This window comes from Tupaia chinensis, unplaced genomic scaffold, assembly GCF_000334495.1.
Source record: "Tupaia chinensis unplaced genomic scaffold, TupChi_1.0 Scaffold000402_1, whole genome shotgun sequence".
NCBI lineage: Eukaryota > Metazoa > Chordata > Mammalia > Scandentia > Tupaiidae > Tupaia > Tupaia belangeri.
The window spans coordinates 264,057-283,524 of NW_006159904.1; the positions used below are offsets into that span (position 1 = coordinate 264,057).

The following is a 19,468-nucleotide window of genomic DNA, read 5'->3' on the forward strand; positions in this document are numbered from 1 at the left end:
ATATACTGAGTGTCTGCACTCTATGACTGAAACTGATTGACTAAAAGACATACAAACACAAGAGATGGGTGTGAATGCCAGATGTGGTGTGTGTGGAGGAGTGGGGCCTAGGGAAGGACATTTGGAGGAGGGGTACAGAGGCAGAGCATTGACAGGATGAGGAGGTGTGGTGTTATCTGTTGATGTTTTGATCAACTGGACTGGGGAGAAATGTTCACATATTGAAATGTTCACTCTGTAAGCTAAACAATGTGATTGAATGTATATAAAAAATGGAATAAATAAAAGTAAAAAAAAATATATTCAATTCGCAATTTAGAAAATATCACATAAAATTGACCATATGGAGATCCACCTTACTTTACCCTAAATCCCCTATCAAAACTGATCATCCAATCATCCATTTCCCAGAAATTTTATCCTGTTGTTGTGTTACTAGAATGCCTCCCCTTTCCACAGATTCCAATTCCTCCTTCTCCAAACACCAGGGGGCAGTGTACACTCCACCTTAATTAGGGTACAGAGGATCAGAATAGTAAAATAGTAGAGGCCTGTTATATTGTAAGCACAATTGTTTATCAAGTGTTCTGAAAAGATGAAAAAAAAAACTATTAAATTATCTCACATATTTTAATTTTCAAAGTTCAGAGTGAAGACGCTAAAATGTCCATCTAAAGTTCTAAACAAACAGTAGCTATATCAAAATAACAGTTTAATTACAAACGATGTTTTCCAGATACCCATGTAGGGTCCTTAATCTCTAATTTTTTAAACGTTCTAATAAACACATTTGTTTTAATCATAACTAAATGTATGTAAACATAATTAAACAAAAGCAAAAGTGAAATTGTGAATCAAAACACTGGGCAATTTAGCTCCATCCTGTAAACACTGAAAGTAGTATACACTTAGTCTTTAATTGGTTATAGCGTTCATATCCTGACAGAGAACTAGAAGGTCCCCTGACGCCTGCTGATATATCTAGTCAGCATTATGAAAAAGAAAAGGTGTTTTATATTACTAATCTGTATGCAATTTCCCCGTAGGGTCCTACTCCATTCCGGCTTATTAAGAAAACTATCGGGACTAGCTGCTGGCCTAATGGCTATGTCACTGGACTCCCATGTAGTCGACCGCAGTCTGAGTCTGGGACCAGTGACTTAAACTCACCCGAGATCCCTAGAGGGGAATGGAGGAGAAGGGACTGCTGCGTAGCCATCCCCCCTGGGGGGTGATTTTAGCTTTCTCGCTCTGTCTCTGTCTTTCTGGGGAGTGCGCATGCCCTATAGCAAAAACCTCTCCAAAAATAAATAAATAAGTAAATAAATAAAATAAAAAAGAAAAAGAAAACTATCAACATGAATGGTTCAGAAAGCTCCACAGGTGAGACGCAAAGCACATACCAAATAACAGGAAGGCTACCTGTTTCAAAAGGGAAAATATTAAACCACTAAATTAAATCTATTATAAAGCAGCATCAATGAGAAAATAGTTCTATTTATAATTAGGAACATTCTTATACTATCTTTTCTTTGCTTTTGGAAATTTCAAACAAAAAAAATGTTAAATTCTTCAATAACTGAGGCCATCATTTCAGAGGCAACAGTCTTCAGCGTACATTCTTTAAGCCGTAACACAAGAAAGCAAACCTCGAGTATACCCGAGACAAGAAGAGGAATGCAGTGCCACTAAAGTGGAAAGCTGGGCCTCCCCTACAATAACGCAACAATGTGGCGTCACGGAACAGTGTGCATTCCAACAGAAACGTTTTCCAGAATTAGGTCGGAGGGATTCCTGCAAGCTTCAGCTCTCAGTGAACATTAACAGATGAATTCGAAAGAGTAAAATCATACTCTGTCCCTTCCCAATACAATTGCTGTTGGCTGTGAGACTTATCTGCAGAGAATGGCTAGGAACTTTCAGGAAGAGTAAACGTTGGCAGAGTGAATAATCACTGCGATTTTAGAAGCACTGTAAACAACTGGCATGGGAGCAACAACGTTAACTAGGGACTGCCCGGGCTCGCGATGCCGACGGGTATGTGTGCAGGGGCGTGGGGTGTATGCCCTCGGTCTCAGAGGAAAACGGAGAGGAGGGGCGCGAAAGTTTCACAGATAGGAGGGGTGTGTGTGTGGGGGGGGGGGTGTTTACTACGCACAACTTATCTAACTAGTCTGACTCCAAAGTGCCTCTTTAATGAAAGGAGCTCCATTTTTGGGACTTGGATGAGGGCCCCGCCACCTGGGCCCTTCGTCCACACCCGGGCCTCGTTCACGGAGCCCCAGGACGCTCACGCGCCCGGTTGGGTCCCGAAGTTCCCAGAGCCTTACTGGCGCTCGCCGGGAGCTCACGAAGCGTTCCAGGTCGCGCGCACCGCAGCGCGCCACGTCACGCGACCGCGCCGGCCCCGCTCCCGCGACTGGGCCCGAGCGTGACGGCGCACGTGACCGCCATTCACGGGCCGGCCCCACTGACTCGCAGCCGGCCCCCCTCGCGGACGTTCTGGGCTCTCTGACCTAAGGGTGCCAGAGCACGTCAGTCGGCCGGGAGTCGCCGTAAAACTCGACCGGAAGAGAAAAGCAGGGCGGGCAGGCCTGAGAGGACCTCGTGAATCGCGGGTCAACCCGGACCCCCGACCTGGGGCTCCAGCGGCCCCGTCGCCCGCCCCTGCGCCTGCGCACTTTGTTTCTCCTCCGTGGAATCGAGGCCTCAGACCAAGCAGGGACGAGCCCTGGGCTGTGAGAGCATGAGGCCTCTAGGGGGAGCCTGCTGGGAGAACAAAAAGTTAATTCTTTCCTCCACTTGGCTGGAACCTAACATTTGTGACTGCTGTATGCAGAGGTCGTTAACCTGCAAAAGCCCGCATCACTATGTTGAAAGTCTCAATAGAGTGTGTGTACGCGCTAAAAATCTGTACCAAATGTAAAAAATGTTCTATTTCTGACTCTGAATGATAAATTAGCATCTGTAGTAATACCATTTAGGATCATGAAAAGTTAAAAGAGGAAAATCAAAGTGCACATACTTGACTTTTTTTCCAAAAGTTCTTTAAAATTGTAAAAGAATACGTATGAAAAAGGTATGCCCATGGATACACATATCTTTTAAAAATCTATTTGTCGTGCCTTAGCATAAGACTTAAGACTTCTGTAAGGATGGCAGTGACTTGTTCAGATGAATTATTACTCCCGTCATTCAGAATTAATGCTGGAAACGATTTGACCACTACTAGAAAGTTTGTTTGTTTTTTTTAATTTAAAATTGGGGACTATTTGGTAGTTCCATCAAATCTCAGAAAGATAATCATCCCAAAGATTAGAACTTATTATGGAGTTATAAATTAATTCAGTGATATCAAATAATTTGGCACTTATACCACTGAAGGAATTCTGAAAAACTGATTGTGTACCTTCTCCCATAGTTTTTGATTGGTCATCGAAATTTTTCATCGGACTTAAATAGTAGCAATGGATGATGTTTCTGTTTCATTGTAAATTCACATTTTAGAATAAAATGGTTGTATAACTTTTTAATCTATCAAATAATTTGTTGCCCACCACCATTATTTTTAAATAGGAGGAAATTTTTTATTATTCCTTTTCTTTTTTATTTCCATTCCACATTGTGAAATTTTATCTCAGTGTAGTATTTCTTTATTCTTGCATGCCTTTTATTGATGATTACTATATATGTCTATAAATAAGTACATTTAAATATAATTTTGAAGATGTTTTTTCTATAAGGCATGTGCACTTTGCCAGAGAGACAGAGGGAGAGAGAGAAAGCAGGAAATCTGGGGGGATCGCCACTGAACAATCCCTTCTCCTCCATTCTCCTCTTGGGATTTTGGGTATGCATACACACATGCCCAGTGTGAGTTTTAAGCTGCCAGATTCAAAACTCAAACCATGGTTGACTAGGTAGGAGTTTGGTGATGTAACCATTATGCCATCTCCTGGGCCTCCTAAATATAATTTGTTAAATTTGTTTTATTTTCCAATAGCTATGATGTTTTAAAATGTAAAATTTATAAAAAACAAGATGATTAATACAGAAAACACTAAAGAATTTACTATAGAAGAATTAACACATAGAATTCATCAAAGTTGCAGGATAAAAGGTCACACAAAAATAGTGTTTCAGGGCTGGCAGGGCACAGGGTTTAGAGTGCTGGACTCCCCACATGGCCAACATGATCTGTTCGGGCCTGCGGCTCGCTTTCTGGCTTTCCCTTTTTCTCTCTCCAGTCAAATTTAAAATAACAATAATAGCAAATAAAATATTTCTTAAAAAAAAATTAATAGTGTTTCGTCATGTGAGCAAGAACACACAGGAAAAAAAATTAATTCCCTTCACTGGGCCCAGCTGTGGTGGTGCATGCTTTTAAGACACTGTGCTGTACAGGCTGGGATAATTTAAAAGGCAAAGTTAGATTCCTGGTCCAACATAAAGCATGGGTGTGGTGATTTGCACCTATAATCTCAGCAACTTGAAGAGGCTAAGGCAGGAAGATTGTTATCTTGAGGCTGGCCTGGGCAACCCAGTTAAGATCCTTTTTTAAATAAAAAATTAAAAGAAAAAAGAAAAAAAAATCCATTCACAATATGGCAAGAAAAATAAAATACCTAGAAGTCACTTTAACAAAATAAATGCATGACTTGTGTACTGAGAACTCTACAGTACTGCTGAAAGAACTATGGAAAAATATTCTATGTCTATGGATTAAGATTTAGTATCATTAAAATAATACTACTACTAAGATGAGTCTATGGATTCAACATAATCCCCCTAAAAATCTCAGTTGACTTTCCTACAGAAACTGGAAATCTGATCTTAAAATTTCTCAAATTCTTGGAAATTCAAGGCTACTCAGAGTAGGCAAAACAATATCATATCAAAGCAAAACAAAACAAAAAAAGAAAGAGAACTTGCATTTCACAATTTTAAACCTTACTACACAGCTTCAGTAATCAAGTCGGTATGGTATTGACACAAGAAGAGACATGTTTAGAACAGAATTGAGCAACAGAATAGAATTTGGAGCCCAGAAACATTCCCCTTGTGTTTACAGTGTGCTATCTTTTAACAAAGGTACCAAGAAAAATCAAGTATTACTTATTATTTTTTAATTTATTTTGTCTAAAAAGTTTTTGCCTTAGGGCATGTGTGTTCCCCAAGAGAAAAGAGACAGTGAGAAGGAAAGTGAGAAATCACCCCTCAGGGGATATGGTCATGCCACATCCCTTCTCCATTCTCTTCCATGGGTTCTTGGGCACACACCCACTTACACCCAGTGTGAGTTTTAAGAGTTTTAAGTCACCAGTTCAGTACTTGAACAGTGGTCAGCTATGTAACCGCTATTGCCATCTGCTGGTAGTACCGAGAAAATTCAATGAAAAAGTGTCTTCAACAAATGGGGCAATATGATGTCTTTGCAAAAAGGTGAATTTGGACACATACCTCACATGATTCACAAAAATCTGCACAAAAGTGGATCATGACCTAAATGCAAGAGATAAAACTATAAAATACTTAGAAGAAAATATAATGATAAATCTTCATAAACATGGGTTAAACAATGATTTCTTAGCTATAACATCAAACGTATAAGCAATGAAACACTGGGAAGTTGGACTTTATCAAAATTAAAATCTTGTGGTCTTGAAAAGGTACCATCAGAAAATTTAAAAGACAACCTGCAGACTGTAAGAAAATATTTAAAAATCACTACATTTGATTTGTATTTAAGATAAACAAAGACCACAAGTAATTGGTTAAAAAGTAGGAAACGTAATTTAAAAATTACCCAGGGGTTTAAGTAGACATTTCTCCAAAGAAAATACACATATAGCTAGGAAGCACACAAAAAGATGACCAATGTCATTAGTCTTTAGGGAAACGCAGGTTAAAACCACTGTGAGATGTGATTTCTTAACCGCTAGAATGGTTATGATAAAAAAGAGTAGCAGGTATTGGCAAGAATATGGAGAGAGGCTAGCAGATGATGTAGTGGTTTTGTCGCTGGACTCCCACGTGGCTGACTACAGTTTGAGTCCCAGGCTCAGTGGTTTGAAATCATACCTGGCATGTCTGTGTGCATTCCCAAGATCCCAGGAAGAGAATAGAGAAGAAGGAATTGCCTCATGGCCTGAATTTCTCACTGTCTCTGTCTCTGTCTCTCTTCTGCTCTGGTGAATGCACACCTCTTACAACAAAAAAAAAAAAAAAAAAAAAAAGAGAGAGAGAGAGAGAAATTGTAACCCTCTTGCATTGCTGGTAGGAATATAAATTATGCAACCTTAAAAAAAATCTGACTTTTTCTTTTTTCTTCAATCTGGCTTTTTTTTTTTTTTTTTTTTTTTTTTTGCAGAGGTTTCTGCTATAGGGCGTGTGCGCTCGCCAGACAGACAGAGAGAGACAGAGAGACAGAAAGCCAGAAATCACCCCCCAGGGGGGATGGCCACGCCGCAATCCCTTCTCCTCCATTCTCTTCCTGGGATCTTGGGCACGCACACACACGCGCCCAGCGTGAGTTTTAAGCCACCGGGTCTGGGACGTGAACCGCGGTCGACTACATGGGAGTCCAGTGACATAGCCATTACGCTAACTGCTGGTCCTCAATCTGACTTTTTCTTAAAAAGTTATTCAGTGAAATACCATATGACTTATCTATTAATCTCTATTCCACTTCCAAGTATAATTATGTGAACAACTTTTCTTTTGATTTAAAAAACTTGAATAATACTCAGGTTATAAACTCTTTCCACTTCTGTTTGTTTTATTTAGGTACACAGGTTTTCAGCTTTTACATTTATAATATTAAACTCAGGATCGAAATGATGCAGATTCCTTTCTCATTCTGAAAATAGAATACATCGAATTAAAATAATAGAAATAAAATGATAGAAACACTTATACAAATACAGAGTATATAGGTACACTTGTACACAGATGCTCATAGAAGCATTATTTAAAAAAACCCAATATTCATCAACTGACATGATTTTTTAAAGGCAGCATATTAATATAATAAAATATTTATAAAAATTTATAAAGTATTAATATATGTCAGAACATGGATAAACCTAAAATCACTATGTTCAGTGAAAGAAGCTGTATGTAAAAGAACAGTGTATGAATTTATTTTTATGATTTGTTTAAAAAGTTAACTACATACAGACAGAGTAGATACAGTGTTTGCCTAAAGCTGGGGTTAGTGATTAAAACTGACCGTAAATGGGAAGGAAGCTTTTCAGTGATAGAAGTGTTGACAGTTGTATAGCTCCGTTAAGTATATTGAAATTCACTGAATGGTACACTTAAAATGAAATTTATGTATGTAAATGATTTCTAAAGCAATGTAAAAGATGTATCCTGGATTAAATGATTATTATTTGTGTTATATGTATTCTAAGTTCAGATAAATAGTTTCTGAATAATGAGTACATATTTAGTGAAGATATATCTTGAGGTCAAAGAACTTTTTTCCAATTAGTTCATATATTTGCAAATGATGATTATTTATTTCTAGAATGGGACAGGATTTAGTATTGATTCTATTCTGCTTTGAGTATTTATAAATGTAAAAATTAAAAACCTGTCCATGTAAACAAAATAGAATGGAATATGGACTAGAAGGGATTTTATATAGCATTTTATTCAGTTCTTTAAACTATTTCCAAATTAGATGCCCCAAATCACTTCATGACATAACACATGATTTTTTTTAATCCAATAGATTCTTCTTCTAGTTCTTCAAATGAAAAAATTGGAAATTACCTGACTGCAAAAATATTTGTTAAAAAGTCACTATAGATATTCATGCTCTCAATTTCTGAGAAGTACACCAAAAAAAACTTTACAAAGATGTCAATCAGGGGCCCGAGTGTTCTCAGTGATGCCATACATTCACAATCTTGTCCCACTCCACCTGGTGACTGGGCAGAAGGGAACCTTACCTTTCAGCCCCTCTCCTCTGGAACTTCAGCAATAAGTAGAAGAGGTGGGAATCCAATGCTGGCACCCTTCCTTTCCTGGGAAAATATTCCTCCAATTTACTAGTGCTGGAAAAGGGAGCCCTGGATTTGGGCTTTAACAGCCTCAGGTGGAGTTTCTGCCTTACTGATTCCCAGGTATTTTCCCAGGGGAGAGTGCAGTAACAGGTCTTGATTAAGATCCCATACACAGACTCTTGCTGTTCTTACTAAGTTTCAGTCGTTTTTTTCTCTTTCTTTCTTTCTGTCCCCTTTTTCTTTCTCCTCTCTCTCTCCCTCTCCCTCTCCCTCTCCCTCCCTCCCTTCCTTCCTTCCTTTTCTTTCTTTCTTTTTTCTTTCTTTTTTTTTTTTTAAATAAACTTTTCATTTGCTGTGTACCCTTAGGACCATTTCCTGAGAATTTTAAGTATTTTTGTGTTTATTTTAATTATATTCACCACTTTCTCTGGGAAATGTTCTGCAGAGCTCCTCACACTTTTAAGAGAAAATCTTATTAGGTTAGGCTTTAATGCCTTTTAAAATGCAGGACAAACCTGAAATCATGTTAAAAATCTCATCTCTTGGGACCAGCAGTTAGTGTAATGGCTATGTCACTGGACTCCCATGTAGTCGACCATGGTTCGAGTCCCAGACCTGGTGACTTAAAACTCGCCGAGCGCGTGTGCGTGGGTGCCCAAGATCCCGAGAGGAGAATGGAGGAGAAGGTATTGCAGTGTGGGTGCCCAAGATCCGGAGAGGAGAATGGAGGAGAAGGTATTGCAGTACAGGATTTAGTATTGATTCTATTCTGCTTTGAGTATTTATAAATGTAAAAATTAAAAACCTGTCCATGTAAACAAAATAGAATGGAATATGGACTAGAAGGGATTTTATATAGCATTTTATTCAGTTCTTTAAACTATTTCCAAATTAGATGCCCCAAATCACTTCATGACATAACACATGATTTTTTTTAATCCAATAGATTCTTCTTCTAGTTCTTCAAATGAAAAAATTGGAAATTACCTGACTGCAAAAATATTTGTTAAAAAGTCACTATAGATATTCATGCTCTCAATTTCTGAGAAGTACACCAAAAAAAACTTTACAAAGATGTCAATCAGGGGCCCGAGTGTTCTCAGTGATGCCATACATTCACAATCTTGTCCCACTCCACCTGGTGACTGGGCAGAAGGGAACCTTACCTTTCAGCCCCTCTCCTCTGGAACTTCAGCAATAAGTAGAAGAGGTGGGAATCCAATGCTGGCACCCTTCCTTTCCTGGGAAAATATTCCTCCAATTTACTAGTGCTGGAAAAGGGAGCCCTGGATTTGGGCTTTAACAGCCTCAGGTGGAGTTTCTGCCTTACTGATTCCCAGGTATTTTCCCAGGGGAGAGTGCAGTAACAGGTCTTGATTAAGATCCCATACACAGACTCTTGCTGTTCTTACTAAGTTTCAGTCGTTTTTTTCTCTTTCTTTCTTTCTGTCCCCTTTTTCTTTCTCCTCTCTCTCTCCCTCTCCCTCTCCCTCTCCCTCCCTCCCTTCCTTCCTTCCTTTTCTTTCTTTCTTTTTTCTTTCTTTTTTTTTTTTTAAATAAACTTTTCATTTGCTGTGTACCCTTAGGACCATTTCCTGAGAATTTTAAGTATTTTTGTGTTTATTTTAATTATATTCACCACTTTCTCTGGGAAATGTTCTGCAGAGCTCCTCACACTTTTAAGAGAAAATCTTATTAGGTTAGGCTTTAATGCCTTTTAAAATGCAGGACAAACCTGAAATCATGTTAAAAATCTCATCTCTTGGGACCAGCAGTTAGTGTAATGGCTATGTCACTGGACTCCCATGTAGTCGACCATGGTTCGAGTCCCAGACCTGGTGACTTAAAACTCGCCGAGCGCGTGTGCATGGGTGCCCAAGATCCGGAGAGGAGAATGGAGGAGAAGGTATTGCAGTATGGCCATCCCCCTGGGGGGTGATTTCTCGCTTTCTTTTTCTCTGTCTCTGTCTTTCTGGCAAGCGCACACGCCTTATGGCAAAAACCTCTCAAAAAAAAAAAAAATCTCATCTCTCAGTTTCATCTTGTATAATGGTTATTTTTTTTTGCCCTGAAAAACATTTCAATTTTATTGAAATGATGTCTTACCTGAGTAACCGTTAGGACCCGTTGCTTGTACAAGCTTCTGCCAAGGCAGTGCTTGAAATGTACTCCCATAGCCACACATATTTTTATAAAATTCAGTAAAATAAAAAGTCTATAGTACATCAGTTAAGACTACTGACATTTTCTGTTTTACTTCTCTTCTTGTCCTTGGTTGAAATGGCTGGGAACATTTTTGGGATCTAAGTAAAAAGTTAGAAATATATTTAAATTTTTTGTGAGATTTACTTATGTGCACAGTAGCTTCCATGTATATTAAGTTATTACTAGCCACAGTGGTATGGTAGAGACTTCCAGGAAATCCCTACTAGTACCTGCTGGCTTACCTGGAACTCTAAAAGAAAGACATGGGTAAAGCGTTATATTGCTTTGTAATTGTATCCTACAGTGCCCAGCATCAAAAGTATGTGGGTAGAAAAGAAACAAGGTTTGAAGTGTGTAGGACCAGAAGCTGATCTGTGGAAAATTTTTCTAGCTATCAGACTTAGAAAAAGTAGTAAGAAAGGATTTTATTTGCTCATCAATGCCTAGTCAAGGCCTATATAAGTGCTCTTTCCAAATCTGATAATTGGAAAAGCTTTTGACATTTTGGATGTTAAAATATAATGCTGAAATAAATTTTCCTTAATTTTTTTTCTTTATTTTATGATGTCTATAGTATTTGTCAGCTTATTAAAATTTGTACATTTTGTGATTCAGTTTTGTTCCTAATTTTGTATTCTTTTCTTACAGAGGGCCACCCAATTTGTGAAAGCAGTGAGCATCATACATCTGCTGACCATGAAGTAGTGCTTGAGATAAGCAAAAGATGATTGCTTCTGTTTGAAAGCATGTAAAACGTTTTTTTTTAACATGAATCTTATCTTAACTGAGGTAAAAGAAAAACTCACTTTGTCCAATCAGACTGACAAGGATGAAAGTTCGACTCAGTAACGTGAAAATAACAGAGATGTCTGAAATCATCAACCCATCTTAGAACATGGCTCCGGCACATGCGATCTCTAAGTAAGGTATACCAGCTATCACTTACACAAGGGAGCTATGTGAGTCATAAACTCTTTCCAGATACATAGATAATTATATGACAGAAACTGAGATTTTCTCGTGTACCATTCCACATATATTCATAAATTTCAGGTTTATTTACTTTAAGCTATTTGGACACACCACGTATACCCTGTTTAAAGCATTTCATAGACAAATACTCTCCATTATCTGTACATCTTTGGGTTTTTTTGTTTGTTTGTTTGCTTGTTTTCGAGAGTTTTGGTGTTTTGTTTTGTTTGTTTTTGCTATAAGGGACGTGCGCTCACCAGACAGACAGAGAGAGACAGAGAGACAGAAAGCGAGAAATCACCCACCAGGGGGGATGGCCATGCCACAATCCCTTCTCCTCCATTCTCCTCTCGGGATCTTGGGCACACATGCATACGTGCCCGGCGTGAGTTTAAGCCACCAGGTCCGGGACTCGAACCATGGTCGACTACATGGGAGTCCAGCGACATAGCCATTACGCTAACTGCTGGTCCCTGTAGAACTTTGTTTACAAGATTAGACTTGGTCATTTCATTTGGGCATCCCAGGCTAGGATTAATTGGTTATAGAGCAGCTGCTAATACTTAACTTACAAATTTTCTCCCCCGACTCTGTTTCTGTTTGTTTATTATTTTCCTTTTTTTTCCTCACCAGATTCTCCTCAAAAGTAGTACATTCATTAACAATAGTAAAGAACTGAAACAGTTTGGTGAGGCCATTAAATAGCCATTTTTAGGGTCTGGCAGGTGGCGTGGTGGTTAAGGCGTTGGGCCAACCATGATTTAGGTTCCAGACCTGGTGGCTTGCTTTCTCGCTTTCCCTCCCTCTAGTCAAATTAAAAAATAATAAGTAAAATTAAATAACTAATTCTAAAAAAAGAATTGTCATTATGCATACCCTTCCTGCATCCCATATCTGATTTAGTAACATCCCAAAAAGATGGTCCTCTTTTCTAAAGACTTTACCTAAAATGTAGGTGTCTAAGATGGGGAAAGGTAGCAAGCCCTAAGGTTTGTTTATGGTGGTTTGGAGGAGGATTTCCAAAAAGAAGATTTTTTTTTTTTTTTGGAGAGGTTTTTGCTATCAGGCACGTGTGCTCACCAGAAAGACAGAGATAGACAGAGAGACAGAAAGTGAGAAATCGCCCCCCAGGGAGGATGGCCATGCCGCAATCCCTTCTCTTCCATTCTCCTCTCGGGATCTTGGGCACGCAAGCACACGCGTCCAGTCAGTGTGAGTTTAAGCCACCGGGTTTGGGTTGGCTACATGGGAGTTTAGCAACATAGTCATTATGCTAACTGCTGGTCCCAAAAAGAGGATTTAAAATATTTTTTTCATGAGTAAGAGAGACAGAGAAAAAGAGACAGAGGAATTGCATTCCCCCAAATTATCTTAATACCATGATCACTCCCAGCTTCAGTCAGCACTGGATCATGGACCCCCATAGCATACTCAGGGAGCTCTCCAGACAAGAACACAGAGCCCTCCCATGTGAATCAGTCTTCCAGAGCTTGAGCTTTATCTCTGCACCAGTATCTATCTCCCCACTCTCTTTACCACCCCCAACATAGACTTTCAAATAGTCCTTTTGTCACTATTGAGGTTTTGGTACCCTGAATAATGTATCTAAGAAAGATTTAGGGAGGTGAGAGTAGTGCATTTCTTGTGTAAAATGAGAGTAATTTTAATGTGAAAGAAGCAGAAAAAGAGATGTGAGGAAATACCAAAGTTAAAGATCTAGAAATTGTATTAAAACTGCTGTCTTTGTAGAAATTTTGCATACCAGCAGTATACATACCCTAGTTGAAGATGTAACTGTTACATACCTATAGATGGATGCCTAAAACCACTGGTTCTGGAATCCAAGTTCCTGGGTTTGAATCCACCTTCGACTCACAGTTGCTATTACTTAACCACTCTGAATCTGTTTTCTTATCTGTTATATATGAATGTATTAACCAAACTTTTAAGGCAGTTATCTAAATTAACTGAAATAACTCATTTAAATTTGGCACTCAGTAGGTATTAGTAATAATATTTGGTATTTTTCTCTCCTTGCTGAATTTTTTTAAAAAAATTTGCCATAGGGTACTTGTACCCTCTGGAAAGAGTCAGGGGAGAATGGACAGAGGGAAGGGGGGTGAGAAAGCTCCCCTCAGGGGGAAAAGCCACGCCACAATCCCTTCTCCTCCATTCTCCTCTCAGAATTTTGGGCACTCGTGCACATAGGTCAATGGGTTTCAAATGTGTCAGAGTCAGGACTTGAACTGTATAGTTGGCCATGTGGGATCCAGCCACCCCAACCACCTGCCATCAGTTAGCCCTGAAATACTTTAATGATTGACAAAGAGTGGTTTTGTTCCATGCAAATTATTTTTTAAAGTCTAACTCTGATTTCATTATGATTAAGTTATTTTGTCCTAATTGTAAATTTACTTCACAGTACAAAGAATAAATGTGAATTCTATTTTAACCCTGTCACACTGCCACTAATAAAAGGAGCAATATTATATATAACGTTATTTGGATAATGTAAGTGTACTCAGAAGGAAAATCTGCTTTAGTGAATGTTAGAAGTGATATTTAGGCATACGGTATTCATCATAATTACAACTTCTGTGTAATTATGCCAAAGACTATTGTGTAGAAGTCTGCATTTTAGTTAGATGAATTTGCTAAAAGTTCCATCATAAATTATGCTAGATTTAATTTCATTCAAGTTGTCCATGTTTTTTTGTAAAGAATTATTTATTTCATTCTATTTGTAATTATTTATTTATTTTTTAAAATTTGACCAGAGAGAGACACAGAGAGAGAGAAAGGAAAAGAGAGAAAGCAAGCCACCAGGTCCAGGACTTGAACTGTGCTTGGCCATGTGGGAATACAGTGCCCTTAACCACCATGCCACCTGATGGCCCTGATGATGGTTTTTAACGTTCTTTTCTTTTTTTTTTTCTTGAGAGGCTTTTGCTATAGGGCGTGTGCGCTTGCCAGAAAGACAGAGAGGGACAGAGAGATAGAAAGCGAGAGATCATCCCCCCCCCAAGGGGGATGGCCACGCCACAATCCCTTCTCCTCCATTCTCCTCTTGGGATCTTGGGCATGCACACACACGCACCCGGTGTTGAGTTTAAGACACCGGGTCTGGGACTCGAACTGCGTTCCACTATGTGGGAGTCCAGCGACATAGCCATTATGCCAACTGCTGGTCCCCTGTCCATGTTTTTTAATCAACATACTTAAAACATATTTTTTGTTTTCATCTATTATATAATATTGTCAAAGGGTTTTAGAAAATTCAGATGGTATGTCTGAATAATAAATGTCATTAAAATGAGAAATGTCCAAATCACTTTAGTCACAAATTGAGTTGGATATTAGGACATCCATTTCACAACTGACCCAAGTAACCACCAATGATGTAACCTAATTGCTCCAAGCTCACGTTGAAATCAATGAATGACTTGGCATAAAATAAAACTCCTAGTAAATAAATTATGTTGAGGAATAATATGATAATAATGTCCCAAAGTTCTACATGAGGTTAGACTTTGCTCTATGATCTCATTATATTTTTCTTCCTTAAATTCTTTATTATGTGAAAAGCATACATTTGACACAAGGTCAATAATTGTGATTTTTTTAACTACAGTATGATTTTTCCCATGTAGACCAAATATAATGAATAATGAACAGATGTAGCATTTTAAAAAATTGAATAATAAATAGAAAAGAGTAATTTCTTATGCATACTCATAGAGTCACAGATACAAACATAAACTTTGTATGTCATAATTTCAAATATTCAGTCTTTTCTTCAGCAAATATACTTATTCTTAAAAAAGGCAATCTGGGCCAGCCAGTACTGTGTTGGCTGAGGGGGCTGGATCTCACATATCAGACTGAAAAGTTTAATTCCAGGACCCCGCTACTTGAAAAACACTCTAGACATTTGTGCCTGTGTCCCCAAAATTTCCAGAAAAAAAATGGAGAAGGGATTGCAGTATGGTCATCCCCTGTAAGGGATGATTTTTACACAGAATATGTAGGCCCAATATCCAATGCAGGACAGCAGCAAACCCAACTTTTTGTCTCACACTCATGAAGAATTAGAGACACAGACACAAACAAGGGATAGCAAAGCTGAGTTATTAAAGGAGAGAATAGCTCCCAGGCAGGAAGGAACCCTGGGAAACAGATTGCTGAAGAGGAATTGAGGTGAGGAGTTTTAATTTTGATCAGGAGGGGCTTTGCCCAGGCTTAGTTTCAGGAGAGATTTATGCATGCATTCCCCTCATGGTGGGAGTCACATGTTAGATGGGGCTGGTTGTTTTTCTCTTAATTTGGAGTGGGTATGAAGACCATAAGATTCTCTGTCTAAAAATTTTTAGGCCCTAAATACCATTATATTCTTCTCAGGATGTGGTGAGACCTGGGAAAAGTTTTAATTGCTATATTTGCTTTAGGTATGCTGCCTGGGTTGATCATTGAGTCACTGCTGCAAGCCATTTTTTGTGAGCAAGCAGTTCAATGAGAGCTGAGTTGCTGCCGAACTATCGTGTCTTCATCTTACAATAAGCCATTTTGTGATTCCATTTTGGGCCTATACTCTAATTATATTTTTAAGGGTCTCTGCCTCTTACCTCAGTTTCTCACTTTCCTTCTCTCTCTCTTTGCTTCTCTCCTGCAATCACATATGTCCTATAGCAAACTATATAAGAAAATCAATTTATTGATTAAAGTATCAAAACAGTTCATTAATACTTCCTGCTAGTATTTGATTTGGCTGATTTGACATTATTCTAGCCAAATCAGACCTTTTGTCCCCCCCCACCTTTTTTATAGAGGTTTTTGCCATAGGGCACATGTGCCTGCCAGAGAGTAACAGAGAAAGTGAGAAATAACCATGGGGGCAGGGAGAAATGACCATGCCACAATTTCTTCTCCTCCATTCTCCTCTCAAAATTTTGGATATGGGACTAGCAGATGGCATAATGGTTATATCACTGGACTCACACAGTCAACTGCAGTTCGAATCCAGAAACTGGTGGCTTAAAACTCATGCTGGGCATGCATGCACACGTCCTGAGAGGAGAATGGAGGAGAAAGGAATTTGGTGTGGCCATCTGGGGGATGATTTCTTGCTTTCTGTCTCTCTGTCTCTTTCTTCCTCTCTGGTGAGCACATACCCCCTATAACAAAAATCTCTATTAAAGAAAAAAAAAATTTTTGGACACATGAACACAGCCTGGTGTTACTATCAAGCCTCTGGGTCCTGGGTGCAAGCCATGGTCGGCCATGTAGGAGTCCAGTGCCCTAATCACCATGCCACATGCCTGCTCCTGAATCCTACTTTTTATATTATGTTACAAAGAAGCTAATAGCTTGTTTGGTGAACTGTCTTATTTTCTCCTTACTCATGCATAAAACAGAGTAGTGGGATGGAATTTAATACCAGACACCAAAATTCTTCTTACAGCAACTGTGTTGCCTTAAAAGAGTACCTTGGTAAGCTGCTTATAGGCAAATAAAAGACAAATGTGAAAAATACAGTACTTGTAAAACCACAGCTACCTTAGAAATGAGCAGAGGTTTGTAGTAGATGAAGGGAGGAATGAGGAGTAAGAAAATTGAGAAGAAAGAAACCAAGCAACATGATGGGTAAGCAAAAGACTCAGAACAAAGTTTTCACATTTTACGTTTGTTATTGTTTTTCCTATTGTGATGTAAGAAGCCTAAATCTCCTAAATCCATTAGTGTAGTTTACAAAAAAAAAAGCTGTTTTGTTTTGTTCTGGTTATATATATTAGAAAGAGGCTCATTCGCCATCTCATTTATATGGTACAGAGCAAGATGAATATGTGCAGAGCAAGACAAAGAATGATGTTATGAGAACCCCTGAACTGAACTAAATTCAGGAAAGCAAAGGTAAAGGTGTCCTCGGGAAACACTTGGATATTTTGAAGAGTGCCTCAGGTCTTCTATAAGAAGTGCCCTCTAGGCAAAGACCATCAAGAACATCCTTGAAGTTTGAACAAATTGGGTTTATTACTCATTTAATTCAGGGAGAACGTATATCATAGGAAACTATAAGAAATAAGGTGGGGACCAGCTGATGATGTAATAGTTAGGTCGCTGGACTCTCATGTAGCTGACCGTGGTTCAAGTCCTGGTCCTGGAGGCTTAAAACTCACCCCACGCACATGTGAGCATGTGCCCAAAATTATGAGAGGAGAATGGAAGAGAAGAGATTGGGAAAGTGGCCATTCCCTCTGGGGGGTGATCTCTTATTTTCTGCTCTCTGTCTCTATGTCTCCAGCTTACACTCATGCCCTGTAGCAAAAAGCTCTAAAAAAAAGAGAGAGAGAGAGAGAGAGAAATAAGAAGGTGTTAGAAAGGACACATTATAAGATCTGGATTTGTGTTAAGTGATTTCGGGGTGGATATAATAAAGTGAGGCTTTGCTCTGAATTGGGCGCTATCAGGAATCAGGGATAATCCTGTGATTGGGATCTTAATAAAGCTTATTTATAAGCAGAGAAGACTAGAGCCACACTATTTAGTAAGGAAGCAGCAAGCACTCTTATGAACCAAACTTGGTGGGTGTTTGGTTATTTTTGTGGCATAGATAGCATTCATATTATCTGTTCAGGTCTGTTTATAGAGTGGATTTTTTTTTATCCTTATCTTTCACAGAATATTCTGTAAAATTGTTCAGGTTCAATGAAATAAGCCCAAAGCCTAGGTATAAGTACCAGACCGGCTCCTAGCAACACGAAATGTAGCTAGTAGTACCAGTTCTGCTCCAGATGTCAGAGGATGCTTTTTCCTTTCTCACAGATTTTATCTGTGTTTTATAAATTTTAATGACTTTAGATGACACTTGGGAATGGCTGATCACAATCCATTCCTCCCCATGTAAAGCATGTCAATCAAAAGAAATCTATGCCATGTTTTAATAAGCCAATTAGTTGATTAACAACATCTCTTTGATGTCCTTTGTTGATGAGAGCGATACGAAGAGAAGTAAAAGGAGGATTTTCTCCACCATAAGATGCCCACACTGAACATCCCTGTCTTAAAACAATTATCTCTCTTTGCTCAGGAAAAGATTAATAATTTAGAGCATTTGAGTTGGTCAAACCCTTCATAGTCCCAAGAAAGTCTTCTGTTGAGGATTGGCCCTAAGAACTCGGTTCTCAAGAAATGAGTTTTTTGTTTTGTTTCGTTTGAAAGATTTTTGCTATAGGGCACATGAACTTGCCAGAGAAACAGAGACAGAAAGTGAGAAATCACATTTCAGGGGGAAATGCCCACTCCACAATCCCATCTCCTTCATTCTCTTCTCAGGATTTAGGGCACGCACCCACATGTACTTGGTGTGAGTTTCAAGCCACCTGGTCCGAGACTCGAACCGCTGTCAATCATGTAGGAGTCCAGCACCTTCACCACTATGCCACCTGGTGGCCCTACTGAAAACGAACTTGGAACCCTTGGAATATTCTAGAGCATTTTTTGAATGCCTTATGCCTAAGGCCATGGACCCAAGTTGACTCAGGTAATTTATGCAAATGATGTGGTTTATGGAGAACACCAATTGTGCTCTGGAGACCTGGAATCTGCATACCTATGATTGACCGCAAGTAAAAATTCTGGACACCAAGGCTTGGATGAGCTTCCCTTTTTAACAAATCATACATCATTGCCAGACCAATTAAGCATTCTATAAAACTCCAATGGGAGAGGATATATTGGCGCTTCTACCTGATTTTTCCTGGGCTTCACTCCATGTACCTTTTCCCATTGTTAATTTTTTAAAACAATTAAATATAGGGCACATGTACTTCCTGGAGACAAGGAGGATTGCCACACTGCACTACCTTCTCCTCTATTCTCCTGTCAGGATTTTGGGCATGCATACACACATACCCAGCATGTTTTTCTTCTCTTTTTTTCTGAGAGATTTTTGCTACAGGACATGTGCATTTGGCAGAGAGACAGGGAGACAGAAATTGAGAAATCCCCAGGGGGGATGGCTCCACAATCCCTTCTCCTCCATTTTCCACCCAAGATTTTGGGCATGCACACAAACATGCCTGGCATGAGTTTCAAGCCTCCAGATCTAGGACTCAAATTATAGTCGACCATGTGGGAGTCCTGCACTCCAACCACCATGCCACCTGCTACCCCTCGTCAGCATATTTTTCAAGCTGCCAGGTCCAGGACCATTTATGATCCAGCCACTTTAACCATCATGCCACTGGCTAACCCCCAATTCTTTTTAAAGAGTCAGTTCTTCC

At 39.1% G+C, this 19,468-nt stretch overlaps 1 protein-coding gene across 4 annotated transcripts in view; it reads right to left on the bottom strand.

The window, feature by feature from the left end:
* The window catches only part of SPART (spartin), an 86,492-nt gene that overhangs the window by 52,029 nt on the left and 14,995 nt on the right, over nt 1-19,468 (bottom strand). For 2 of the 4 annotated variants that reach the window (XM_027774084.1, XM_006154173.3), the window contains exon 1: nt 2,331-2,441. The exons of 1 other annotated variant lie outside the window; for it this stretch is intronic. The gene's annotated coding sequence lies outside the window, so the exon portion shown is untranslated. Of the gene's footprint in view, nt 1-2,330; nt 2,442-2,516; nt 2,669-19,468 lie in introns of those variants that run through there. One more of the 4 variants, XM_006154174.3, reaches the window with a different exon arrangement.